Raw genomic sequence first — 13,306 nt, 5'->3', positions numbered from 1 at the left:
TAGTATCCATCCCTTTCACACTCTAACGTCGGACTGAATGATCCTATCTGAATCAATTGATAAAATACCTTTCGTATCCCCGAAAAGCATTACTACGCGGTGTTGCCACTGGCCCTGCGAATTTGCCATATCCTCGGTCGTGAAACTAAAAAGGAAAATAGATCTCCCCCTTTTAAAAGCATTGTAAGAGATCATGTTTTCATGTCCACCCCCGATTGCCTTCTGCATTTCGTAAAATAATTGCGTTATTCTCCTGGGGAATGTACTCTGAATATTATATATAGTATTAGGGAAAAACTCTTTATCGCGAGAGTATATAAAATGTTCTAAAGGGTCCACAATAATACAAAGGGTTAAGAGTCCGTGCATAATTTTTAAGACTTTACAAAAAGCTTTCGAACCCTTCCTTGGGTTCATCTTCAGTCCAAATGAACAATTAGTTACAACTAATTGTTCATTTGGACTGAAGATGAACCCAGGGAAGGGTTCGAAAGCCTTTTGTGAAGTCTTAAAAATTATGCACGGACTCTTAACCCTTTGTATTATTGTGGATCCTTTAGAACATATATAGTATTGCCATTAATAGTGATACGTATATTACTTAACTCGCAGTGTTCGAAATATAGCCGGTTCCTGGCATATTCTCCAGAAAAATTTCTCATATCTACCAAGGCAATTGTTTACTCCTCAGGAATACACGTTCCAAACACTTGATCTATTAATATAGATGATTCATTCGTTCCGATGATATACGTTTTATACAATGTTTTATCGAATACATAGTGTAACGGCTTAACTGATAAAGTCTCATTCAAAGCGGACGTGTCGTTATAGTGCGGGGTAACCCTATCAACCCAGGTATCATCCCGGCACATTCGGGATGATACCTGCCATTCTCCAATGTAATACCGGGTGCGGGTGGTTACAGACAGATGTGCGTACGGGGTCGCTACTGCTATACGAATGAATTAAATGCGGTCGTATACATTCTTTTTAACAACCTGCCCACATGGCTTCCTCTTCTTTTTATCATTCCTCCTTGAAGCTCTATGCCTCTTCCTACCAGCTTCATTCAATAATCGTAGACCCGCAGTTTTAACAGCCCTAACCCCATTCCTCTTTAGAGGCTCCTTGGGGTTCTTTCATTTAACATATCAGAAAGGACTGACATCCCAAATTCTTTAGCTGCTGGTTTAACAGCGTTGAAAAGGAAGGGTAGCACTCTCCGGGCGATACCCGTCACTGCGGAAAATATACCAGCTCCTTTTCTGTACCCAGGATAGAATACAGAAATATCTTCCAAATCTCCACCCTTCCTCGACGGGTTTGCTAAAAATAGTTTTTTTTTTTTAAATCAGCCTCGGAAGGTGGGATAAAAGAAACTCTCATCTCTATTGTGGGTATTTCCTAGATGATTATTGGAGAGGAGAAATAATGTTAAAGTCATAGTAAAGGAGTGAGTATTTATGTAACTACCTCCCCGTACAACTGCCAAAATGCGAATAAAGCGGAGTGATGGGGATATTATAATTTATATACATGCATATATTCATCGGGGTCTCACATAAAGCCCGCAGGTGACACTCGTCCCGTCGCTGAAGTGAATATCCCGGCCGTTCTGATCGGTAATGATAATCGAAATCTGGCCTAGAAAATTTGTGTTCAAAGGTTTGTATATCGTGTTATGTATATCTTTTCCTCTTCCATTCTCTAAACTGAAACAGTCCAATATATTTACCAGACTAATTGCAAAGGGACTCTGTTGGATAACATCTGAATAAACATACATATAGTCCACCCCGCAGTGGTCGAGTGGCGAGACACGCGACTCATGTCCTTTGTTCCCGACTGGTAAATCTTATATTCGACTGTGCTTTCCAAACCTAACACTCGAGCTGCCTTGCTACTGAATGTAATGTGTACGGAAAGAATATCTCCTACCTTTACGTCTCCACCTTTCACCTGAGTAATGAGTATTCTCTTCAGATTGTCATCCCACTCGAATATCCAACTGTTTTTAATGACGGTTTGAAACCTTCTATCATAATACACTTTCAACTAGTCTGTAATATCATTATTAAGAACCGTTACTAATTTCCCCATATCCCACGCCAGAATCCTTGTCAATGGTCTGTAAGTGAAGTCGTGTTTACGACTCGTATGAATTCCGAGATATACTGCGGTAAAATGTGTAGTAAACACGCTATCACTCGATCATATAGAATAATACGGACTGGGGAACATGATGGAGACTAATTCGATTTCATATTTTACTTCATTTTTGAGAATTATAGGCGATGGTAGCCTGTTCATAAATCTACACGGTGAGTTTTTTGTATAAGTGTCTAGACACCCTATACTGCTCACATATAACGTGTGATCGCTAGCCATGTTCGATGTAAACTACAGCCATTACACGCTTTACCTGCTATATATGCATATAGACAATTTCTTGTGGAGTAATGAAAACAAATATAATTCTGACAACAGTTTATTCAATATTACATGCATGTCTGAACATGGTATGATTAACAGGTTGAAAAAATTATAATAATGATAATAATATGCTATTTTCAATCTGATAGGTTACAGTGTACATCTCTATTGGCACCGCAGACGTCCCTACTCACTTCTGCATTTCTCGTGAAAGGAGATTCTACCAGTAAATCCAGCTGTTTTAACCAAGCGATTGACTTCTTCATGTATACATCATTCACGTTTCTATTTTCGAGTTCAGTTAATACCTCTTTCTTGATTAAAATACAGGTTGTTTTTCCACATAATTTCATCTCTCCGCTAAACGATAATAGCGTTGACAAATAATAATCCAGCCCCAACCCGTCCACTCTACCACTCCTCGCTATTCCTGCGGGAAAGAGGATATATAATATATGTTTACACTCATTATTTGGCTAAACTTGTTTGTTAGTAAATCTCTGAGTCTGTAATTGCCATAAATATAAATATTATGTATTACCATCTGCAATTAATATGCAATTAAAACTGCATGTAAAAAAATTATAATACTTCTAAAAAGTATTGGGAAATATATAAGATTTGATTAATGTAATCTCCATAATTTGTAAAAAAAAAAAAAAAAAAATAGATAAAATAAAACTTTACCAATTTCAATTGTTAACAATTTTATATGAATTTGTTTCATTAAAAAAAAGTTTATGCATAAGCTATTGATTTTATATTATGGGATTGCCGCTCGTAAAAGACTGAAATTACTGGGCAACTATTTACAACGAAACAGAAGCTAAACATTCAAGAAAAGAACTAAGATGAATTCGATCAGTTCGTCTGGATGATTATTTGATTTGTTAATCATGTTATTATATATATAATATGGAAAAGTACGAAAATGCTTTCCAAAGTTTAATTAGAATTTTATAAAATGTGATATAAGGTAACAGTAGACTGAGATCTGGTAATAACCTACGGCTTATATTATAACTAATAAGCACAAGACCGTTCTCGCCATGAATTCATTCTCCCTTTGAAATGCAGCATATGATGTAATTTAGTTGAATCATAACGTCTTTCTTATTTTTGAGCTCAAAGTAGATGACACTTCACCCGGAAATTAATAATTGTTACAAACACAATGTTTAAGGTTAATAAAATGGGGCATTATTTCGGATTAAAAGTAATTGAACTCATCAATTTCCTCTTTACTAGTTACAACTATGGGTTTACAAACTTGAGGTAATTAGTTTATAATCAAAGGGACAGGAGACCTACATGGCTTCATTTATTGAATACCTCTCTCTCTCTCTCTCTCTCTCTCTCTCTCTCTCTCTCTCTCTCTCTCTCTCTCTCTCTCTCTAACTGAAATGTCACTTGAGAAAAACAAGGATGTTACATTAATTGCCTCCATACCTTATGCTATTAGCGATCGTCTACATGACAATGTTGTTCGATTTCTGTCATTAGGTCTCTCTCTCCTTTAGAGTGGGAGCCCAGGACATTTATTTATGCGAAAGACGGCAAATGGTTCAACATTATTAATATCGTGCCTGAGCCTCATATAATGCATTTCTGTATTGCTGCCGGGGCGGAGCCGGGGATAATGACCCCCAAGTACCTCATAGTAGGGGGGTGAAATATGACATTTATTCATGTGAACTTCGGCAAGGCTAAAAATAGTTTAGAATGGTGCACAGGAGTCTCCTGACTACGGAATGGAGAATGACAGTAACTATGGGTGGGGCGTTGCCCCCGACAGCAAGTCCCATCCCCGAGGAAAAATTACATTTATTCATGTGAAAAGCGACAAGGCTAGAAATGGTCTCAATTAGTCCTTTGGGTTCTACACACTAAATGGCCAATGGCAGCCATTTATGGTGGGGCTTTAACCCCGACCTCAAACCCGGGTCACAAATTTTATATTGTCTCAATCTGTCCCTGGGAGTCTCCTACACAATAAATTCACTAAATGTAAATCATTTATAATATAAAAACGTCAACTATACAGATATGAAAACCATTTAAATCTATGAAAAAATTTATTGAAAAAAAAGGTGAGCATCGCATTCCTAACTAAAATACTCCAATTGTAGCTTACTTCTCTGGATATCTTTTCATAACAGAGTTAATATATTATAATACTGATGGAAATTACCAAAATGAACAATTGATCATATTCTGATACAAAAAGCAGAATTCTTTACTAATTTGAAAAAGAAACTTTAAAAAATACAATAATGAATAGATGTGAATAATATTTATTACATTATCCCCACACAAAATAAAGTAGTAACATTATCAGAAACTCTAGGCTTATCACATATTCAATCTTAATTTTGTGTGTGTCTCAAGCATTTCAGGAAGATGTATAATACCTAAATTTTTTGCAGCTGATAAAAAACCTGCATATATTCTCCTTGCTTACTCCGCTATTATAAATATTTTGAAATGAAAGATAGTGTTAATGATTGAAACATGGTCCTCTTATGGTACAGAGGTATGGTACTTTAATGTTATTTTAGTATATAAATTGAGGTTATTAGCTGCTATGACTTTGAATTTGATCTCAGCTGAAAGTAATTTAGGTAGAGTAGAACGGGAAATATCACATTAATTGTCTTCTTCCTCGGTGTTATCACTATCCTCACTCCATACCCTGTCTGAATCTGAATCCTCCTCAACCATCGTTTGGACCCCATCCTCTCTATTGTCAGCTTTAGTTATAGAGCTGGGGACAGGATTTCCAGTGAAACAAACAGGATGGAGTCCATCCCCAATTTTCATCCAGCCATAGTTGATTGAACTATCCCCACCGGTAGAATTAACTTCATCAGCTTGTTTCTAAATTTTAGCCACAAAATTTGTTCTCTTGATATGATGAGTCAGTGTTTCATAGCATGGAGGAAGGGAGGCACTGGTAATCTTCTTCATCCTCGCCAGTGAATCTCTTTGCTTACCCCTGCACGTATGCATGAAGGACTTATACCTTGCTTCATTGATGTCTGATGTGTATTGCTCCCAATCGCTGAAATGGTTTTACCTTTCCTAGTCAGTTGAAAGCGGATATAAAATCACATTCAGTAAGGGCATGAAATCCTATGAGAACCTCAGTCAGGCCAGAGCAGCAATAAGAGAAACGTTGATGTAACAGCAATGGTTACCTGAACCATAGTCCATTATCAATGACATGCAATCTGATCATCCAGTGAGACCAATAAGGATAACCAACACATCAGTGTCAGACAACCTTACCTTAATGGTCCCTCTGTGAATTCTCCTCACATGGATAGCAATAAGTGTGTCAGCTTCCTCATGCTGAGCCTGTAGGTAACTTGGCTCATCAACTTGAATCTGGCTACCAACCTGTTTCAGTGAACATGAACTCTGAACATTCATCACCATGTGACAAATACAAAACTTTCCTTCCCAAAATTGGTCCATATTGTGGGTTTCTCTATTCTTGCAAAATAAAGCGGGCAAACTCTTCCTTAAATGCGCTGTTCTTCAGAAGATATATTCCACTATGCCGCTGTGCTTGATCTGATCCACTGATAACCAATGCGGGTTGATTACCTCCACCACAAGATTTCCTTTCCTGATCTTTAATTGAAGGGGACACATACCTATCAAGCACAAGGTGAATTTCTTCCCCTCTAAAGGAACATACTTTGACAAGCAAATCTCTGGCCATAACTCCAAAAGTTGACTTGCTGTGGCAGAGTAGGGTTTCATGTAGGATGCATCAACCATCAACCACACTTGCAGCGTGATGTCAGTCAAAACTGTGTCCTGGTTTCTCTCAAGCAGTTTAGTGAGAGTTGCCTTGTCTGTCTTGTTGGGAGTTCCATCACTATGAGCAAGGGATTGTGGTACATCTGTAATTGGGAAAGTTAAAATGTACTGAAGGTTGCATGTGACATTTATTTTACTTTCCACCACTAGAATTCTTGCAAATACATCTCAGACTTCTTCTCCTACTTTATCTTTGCAAGAACATTGAGGCTTGGTGTTTTCTGTGGGAAAGTTTAACACCCTTGTTCGTGTTACAGTTTTCAGGAATTTTGAACTATCCGCTTCACACTCAGTTTCAAATTTCAATCGAATTTCTACTCCATGCTTCAATGTACTTAAAAGGTAAACTTTTGTTTCTTCCTTTGCTTCTTTACCTGTTGCCACATTGACTAGTTCATGTGGTGACTGAGTATCAAATGGGTTACAGGTATCATTAATGACTCTAGCAAGGGTTTGAATATCATTGTTGTCACGCCTCACTCGCCATGGCTGTAACTGACTGACTGGCTGTTCCCCTGAATGAAGGCCAGCAAGTTGCCGTAATTCTGATAAGGCCATAGCGCGCTCAGTCAAGGTAATAGACCATCTTCTGAAGGCATTCTAAGAGTTTCTGAAAGCAGTTATTCCTCTCATAGGCGCTGCAGCATCCCTGTTAACAGTCTGCTCTAAAGCTATATCAACTGTACATCTTGAGTATGATTTACTGGTGCGTCAGATAGAGAATGTCCACAGCTTTAGTGTCTATCTGTCAAAGTTTTGAAAGGAAAAGAGATCTCCATCTTGCATAATTTGTCTGATTTAGAGCAAAAAAGATCTCAGTAACATAGGGAAGGATTTGAATGTATTTTATTGCATTGTTAGTGCGCACTGCTCTCTGCAGTTCCCGGTGTACTCTGTTGATTAGGTATACATAGATCGCTCAGTATGCTGCTGAACTACCATGTTGACCATCCATGACGCTTTACAAAAATTCCTCATACTTCATCAGCAGGTCTTTGAAGAGAGCAGTTTCAACAACTTTTTCCATTTCTTGTACATCATCAGAGGACTAGAACAATGTTTCTTGCAAGGATAGTGTCTTCTTCTGTCAAAGTTTTCTTGAAATTGGCCAGAAAGGCTCGTTCCATCACTGCTGCTATGATCTGATGGATCCTGGTACACCAGGTTACCTTTCAAGAAACCTGTAAGAGAGCCAGTGGCCAGGATTCCAGCTACAGTTGATAAGTATTCGATTCCAGAGTCTGCAATAAATGTTCCAATGGCTGCATAAAAGCAATCTCTAAATGGAAATTCCCCAGTAGTATTATCAGGTTGTCAAATAATGGACGATGTAGAGCTTTAATGGAAAATGCTTTCAAAGCAACAGCCAAATCATAAGAAACTATGGCATAGTCTTGGTTCATCTCCTTCCCAACTTTAACTGCTCTAACTATGGTTTCTTGTACAACATAATTTCTTGTTGGCAGTTGTGAGATAGGGTCCATGTATGCAACATCAGTTTTAGGGAGATTGTCACTAGTACATTTAGCAAAGAATCCATTGAACAGAGGCCATTTCTGATCTTGAAAAAATTTACTGAACTGATACTGCATTTGGTTACTCAATCTAATACAGTAAAAGAGGCGGTAGAATTAAATCTGCAGCAGAATTACCATATGGTTCTCAGTAAATAAGAAAATGCATGTGTCAGGGCTAACTGGAATTCTTCATATAAATAAATCAACAAAGACATGAGAACCAAAACTACATAGACTCTCCAACTTTCATGCACGGAAGGTGTACAAAGGAGTATGATGGCATAATGAATTCCATTTTCAACCTTGCCAGTTTTCATATTAATGACTTTTTGACATGGCGTTAAAAGAACATTGCTATCATTGTGTATTTGAGACAATTTCTAGCTTTACCTGTTTTGACATGAATAAATATAAAATTTGTGACCCGGGTTTGAGGTAGGGTTGCTGTTGGGGTCAAAGCCCCACCCAAAATGGCTGCCATTGGCCACTTAGTGTGCAGGAGACTCCAAATGACTAATTGAGACCATTTCCAACCTTGCCGGCAGTCACATGAATAAATCTCATTTTTTTCCTCGGGGATGGGACTTGCTGTCGGGGGCAACGCCCCACCCAAAGTTACTGTCATTCTCCATTCCGTAGTCAGGAGACTCCTGTGCACCATTCTAAGCTACTTTTAGCCTTGCCGAAGTTCACATGAATAAATGTCATATTTCACCCCCCTACTATGAGGTATTTGGGGTCATAGCCTCGTCTCGCCCCGGCAGCAAAACATAAATCCATTATATGAAGGTCAGGCATGATATTAATAATGTTGAACCTTTTGCCGTCTTTCGTATGAATAAATGCTCTCTCTCTCTCTCTCTCTCTCTCTCTCTCTCTCTCTCTCTCTCTCTCTCTCTCTCTCTCTCTCTCTCGCCGTGCTTACAGAATCGAAATGAACATAAAACAAAATATTTCAGTGTAACAAAATTTGTATTAAGAAAGAGTAGGGCGAAGCTGTGGTAAGATGCCCAGGTGAGTTACGAGGCCTCTCGAAGGGATCTGTGGATTTCTTGGCATTTGCTTCTAATTTGACGATGAAGTTAGCTGCGCCATTGCGACTCAGTTGCGTGGCCAAATCATCATAAGTTTTACCCCGTTCATAAATGGAAACAGGTCTTAAACTCTATGAAAAGAGTATGGCATTCCATGCAAAACTTTCAGGCGACTCCGAGATTGAAAAGTGAAACATTCTGGAGATAGTCATCTAAGTCATAGGGAGTTTTAGGCAGAACTTTAATGCATTATTTCAGGAGTTACCAGTGAGCCAAATAAAAGAAATAGAGAATATCTGCAAATGCATTCAGCAAAAACACCTTCCAATATAAAGGCTGTTAATAGTTTCAGAGGACCAGGTTCAAGACCATTTAATATTGGTATCTTTCCCAATGAAGATGTTACTGCAATAGAATTAACAGAAGAACTACATCCTAGTAACAACAAACAGTTCTAGTTCAAACATAAAAAAACTATTTTAAATGCTGGTCAATCAAATGAAATTGTGAATCCAAGAACTGCCTAACAGAACGCCTCCCGATGTTCCATCCCATTAAAAGTATGGAACTTTCACTTGGGCAATGCAAGAGATGCTGAAAGGTCTATACAGTCCACCGAAGTCCAACCAAAGTCGTAGTAGGAAAAGGTAATCAGAAAAGACTGCAATAATCACATCATCGCCATACAAATCAATGGATATTGAGTTCACACTAGCCTCTCCCACCCGCCAAGGCAATGAAAAAGAAGGAAAACTCTCCATCTGCTGTTTTTGTGTGCGTGTGTATGTGTGTGCGCGCGCGATGATCAATGGCCTTGTATAGTTTTACGGAGGACCTTATGCAAACAGCAGATTATCTGAAAAATAGGTGCAAGTTATATGATGTGGAAGCTGGATACATAAAGATTTTACTGTAGGGACTTTGTTCTTTCTTACATTTGCAGAAACTGTTTTAGGAGGCTGACTCTTTTTATGTAGAATTAGATACAGAGGAAAGTAACGGAGCTTTGTTAATTTTGATGGATTTCTATTTTATAAAATTATTTTTCATCAATGCAGTGACCTGCGAACCAGTTTTGAGAGAAAAAAAAATGCCTAGAAGGGATTTGGATATATTTTAATTGAAACTCATGCTTTATATCTAATGACTATTTTATTCAGTTAATTATTTCAAAAATTACCCAAAGGTGCCAGTTTTCTATATATTTATACCCAAAGCATAGAAACTGAATGAATCATTGAAAATGATTTTCAAATACATACACATATTTTCCTTGTAGGTTTACAAATCATAAACTCTAATATAAATTTAATTTAGGAGTAAATTATGTTTAATACATAAAATATTTGTTTTACTGCAAAATTTATGCACTATACAATATTACAGATTTGGAAAGTTTAATTTGTTCAAAATGATGGTAAATGAAGATTTTTGTATTTAATGATGATTTCGGTACGACATCGGCTGGGTAAAAGGCCTTCTCCAAGGACTTTATGTTCTCTGGTACGGGATAAAAGACCGCTTTAAAAAATATTTTTTAATAGTTACACCAACATAAAAGTGAGATACGTTTATCCACAATAACATAATTAGACCAATCTCTAGAACTAAAAAAAAAAAAAAAATCTCTAACACCACAGTTTTCGATGCAAGGCAAGTTTTCCCTTAAAGGGGCTCGCTACCCCTCTCTACTTCTTATGCACAATCACGTTTGTTATCTTCGGAACATAAGAGTTGGGAAGGAGAGCCGAGAGATGAAGGGCCAGAGACCTTCCTTTTGAAGCACTGAAGTGGCTATATTTCATTATAATACATCACAGGCGGGTAGTTAAGTCAAAGAAGGACTGGTTGTGTTTTTTGCTCTGAAATATATGTAGATTAAAGGAAAAATTGTTGGGTTTTGATTCATATATAGAAAATTGGTGATGAAGCAACTAAAGTCGTTGCCTTCGGAAATGCTTTTGAGCTTCACTAATTCAAACTAATAATGGAATTTTTATGTATCTATGCATTGTAAACACTTTGGCAGCTTATATCTAGAGTAAACTAGATTTTAAGTTCCAAAATTGGTTCTCAGTGATACAGAGGCACTAAAAAGTTAGAGAATGAACTACAGACAAAGCATGTAGATCAAAAGCTGGAAGCATATTATGCGAGTGTATAAACTGTGGGCACATTTCAGAGGTTCCATTATGTAATGAGGTGAGTTGGAGATTCCTTTATGTATCGTGCATTATCCTAGCACAGTTTGTTATATTTTTTCTAAGATATTCATTTGCACGGAGGTGCGAAAAATAGTCACAATCTGAGTAATTAAAATAGTTTTTAATCTAACAGTTTCTAAGCTATTTTAAAATGTTCAATTTCATGATTTGTATCGTGCTTTATATAATTAATTAGGGCGGTATTATGGAACTAACTTTTAGATGAAATTATTTTTCGGTTATGTAAAATTTGGTCAAAGCATGTCATGATTAAATTATAGTTTTGTTAACAGAGAAATTATTGTACAAATAGATAGTTTTGCTACCGGTGAAATGCAAGTACAAATAAAATAAAAATGTTTTGGTATGTGGATATAAGTCTTTACATTATTTTAATGATATGATTATATAAAAAAATTTTGAAAAACTCTTGGAATCTGACAACAAACGTTCCATCAAGAATTACAACTCATGGTGTGCATACAATACTATAGTCTCAGACGGATCACATGATTGTTACTGTTTCTCTTTTAATTCTAAAGCCATCACCCTGAGGTCCCTCATCTAAAGACGTAACGTCTCCATTGACAACCCAGATCCCTCCCAGATTAGACAGCCTTATCCTTCAGCAATAACATAAATCAAAACACGTCAAGAGTCAGGTCACAGTAGCTTCGGCCTATTTTTACTTTAGTTTTATCTTAATTATGAAAAAATGAACTATTAATGAAGGAAAACTCACTCTTTAATCAAATGTAGCCAGCTGATGATGTTATCATTTTGGCGTGGTGTACGTGCCAGAAACGGAACAACAATAAGAGAATTGTTCTCTTACAAGGGAACAAGGTTTCCCTGTTTATATATATATATATATATATTATATATATATATATATATATATATATATATATATATATATATATATATATATATATATATATATATATATATATCATTAAATCAGTTGCTTTAGTGGCACCTACATATTTCTTGCAGATATCTCCTTAACGTTGGAGTTTTTATCCCCGATTCCCGTACGTCAATTTCTTGTGAAAATCCGTATACTTCCTTCATCCTTTTACTAGTTTTCGTTGCGACAGCTGTTTCGCCAAACTTTGATATTATCGATCGACTACTGTCTTACAATCTGGGCTTTCAACCTATTTATATTAGCTTTTGGAGAAAATGACCTTGGGGCTTGGGTACTGAATGATCCATGGACTAAGAGCTTAACCATTTTAGGCCGTTGTTTTGAATATAAGAGGCGGTATGACAACTTATGGAAAACTGTAAACATGTGGTTAAATAAATATTCAAAATGTTTTTTTGCTGTTCAGTAAAATTTTACATGCTAGTTTGCAACTCAAATAAAAAAGGTACAAAAATACATAAATTTTGAAAATGTATTTAAAAGTACAAAATAGGCAATTTCTGATTATATACAATGTGATTAATATTGAATTTTAATGTATGTGTGAGTCCAAGTGGTAGTTAACACGAGATTTGTTTTGGAGGGGTGGGGGGTCTGTTGGAGGTGTGCTGTCTGGTCCCCTTCCCTGCTGAAGAGAATATAATCCGACTCTTGTTGGATATTCAGAGTCGGCTTCTGGATAGTAATGCTTATTGTTCCAGCTATGAAGAGGCAACCCACTGATATCGTCACTGTGCACGGCGCATTCTATCAGCTTTTGTAGGTAGGGCTTCATATTGTGGACATCCATGGAATGTTGATAAATGGCCCCTTGATTTCTATGAGCCAGCGTACGTCTCCAAATAGTCGGTGTAGTGTAGCCGATATAGTTTTGACTGTGAGATTTACACATTTCCTCTGGACAATTAATTTGTAAACTTTGTTCGTGCACACCTCCTTTGGTCCTCCCGGAGCAGTGCTGTATTTCATTATTAGGGCTTCTACTAGGTTAGGCTTACTACAAATTCTGAGGCTTCTTTTGCAGTAAAGGGTTTTTAGAGTTATGCCTCTGCTCACTATCCCACACAGTGGGTGGCATTTCTCCTTGTATGCAGAAGCTTATTGTAGACAATGATAGATAATCAGACTCTCCCCCTTGTTCACCTTCGTGTTGAGTTGGTAAATTTCATTACTTTTCTTTTTTATTGCAGTTTCAGTTATTTCATCTGCATACCTGTTGTTTGTCAACAATTGGTGAACTCAATCCAGTTAGTTATGTATGTCTTTCCACAATGTGCTGTGTGTAAAACCTCCATTTTTACATGCATCAGGGCATACTTCTCGTGCGTTCAAGCAACAGCCAGCGTTAATTATAAA

This window comes from Macrobrachium nipponense, chromosome 37, assembly GCF_015104395.2.
Source record: "Macrobrachium nipponense isolate FS-2020 chromosome 37, ASM1510439v2, whole genome shotgun sequence".
Lineage (NCBI taxonomy): Eukaryota > Metazoa > Arthropoda > Malacostraca > Decapoda > Palaemonidae > Macrobrachium > Macrobrachium nipponense.
Note: the sequence above shows the minus strand (reverse complement) of the source record.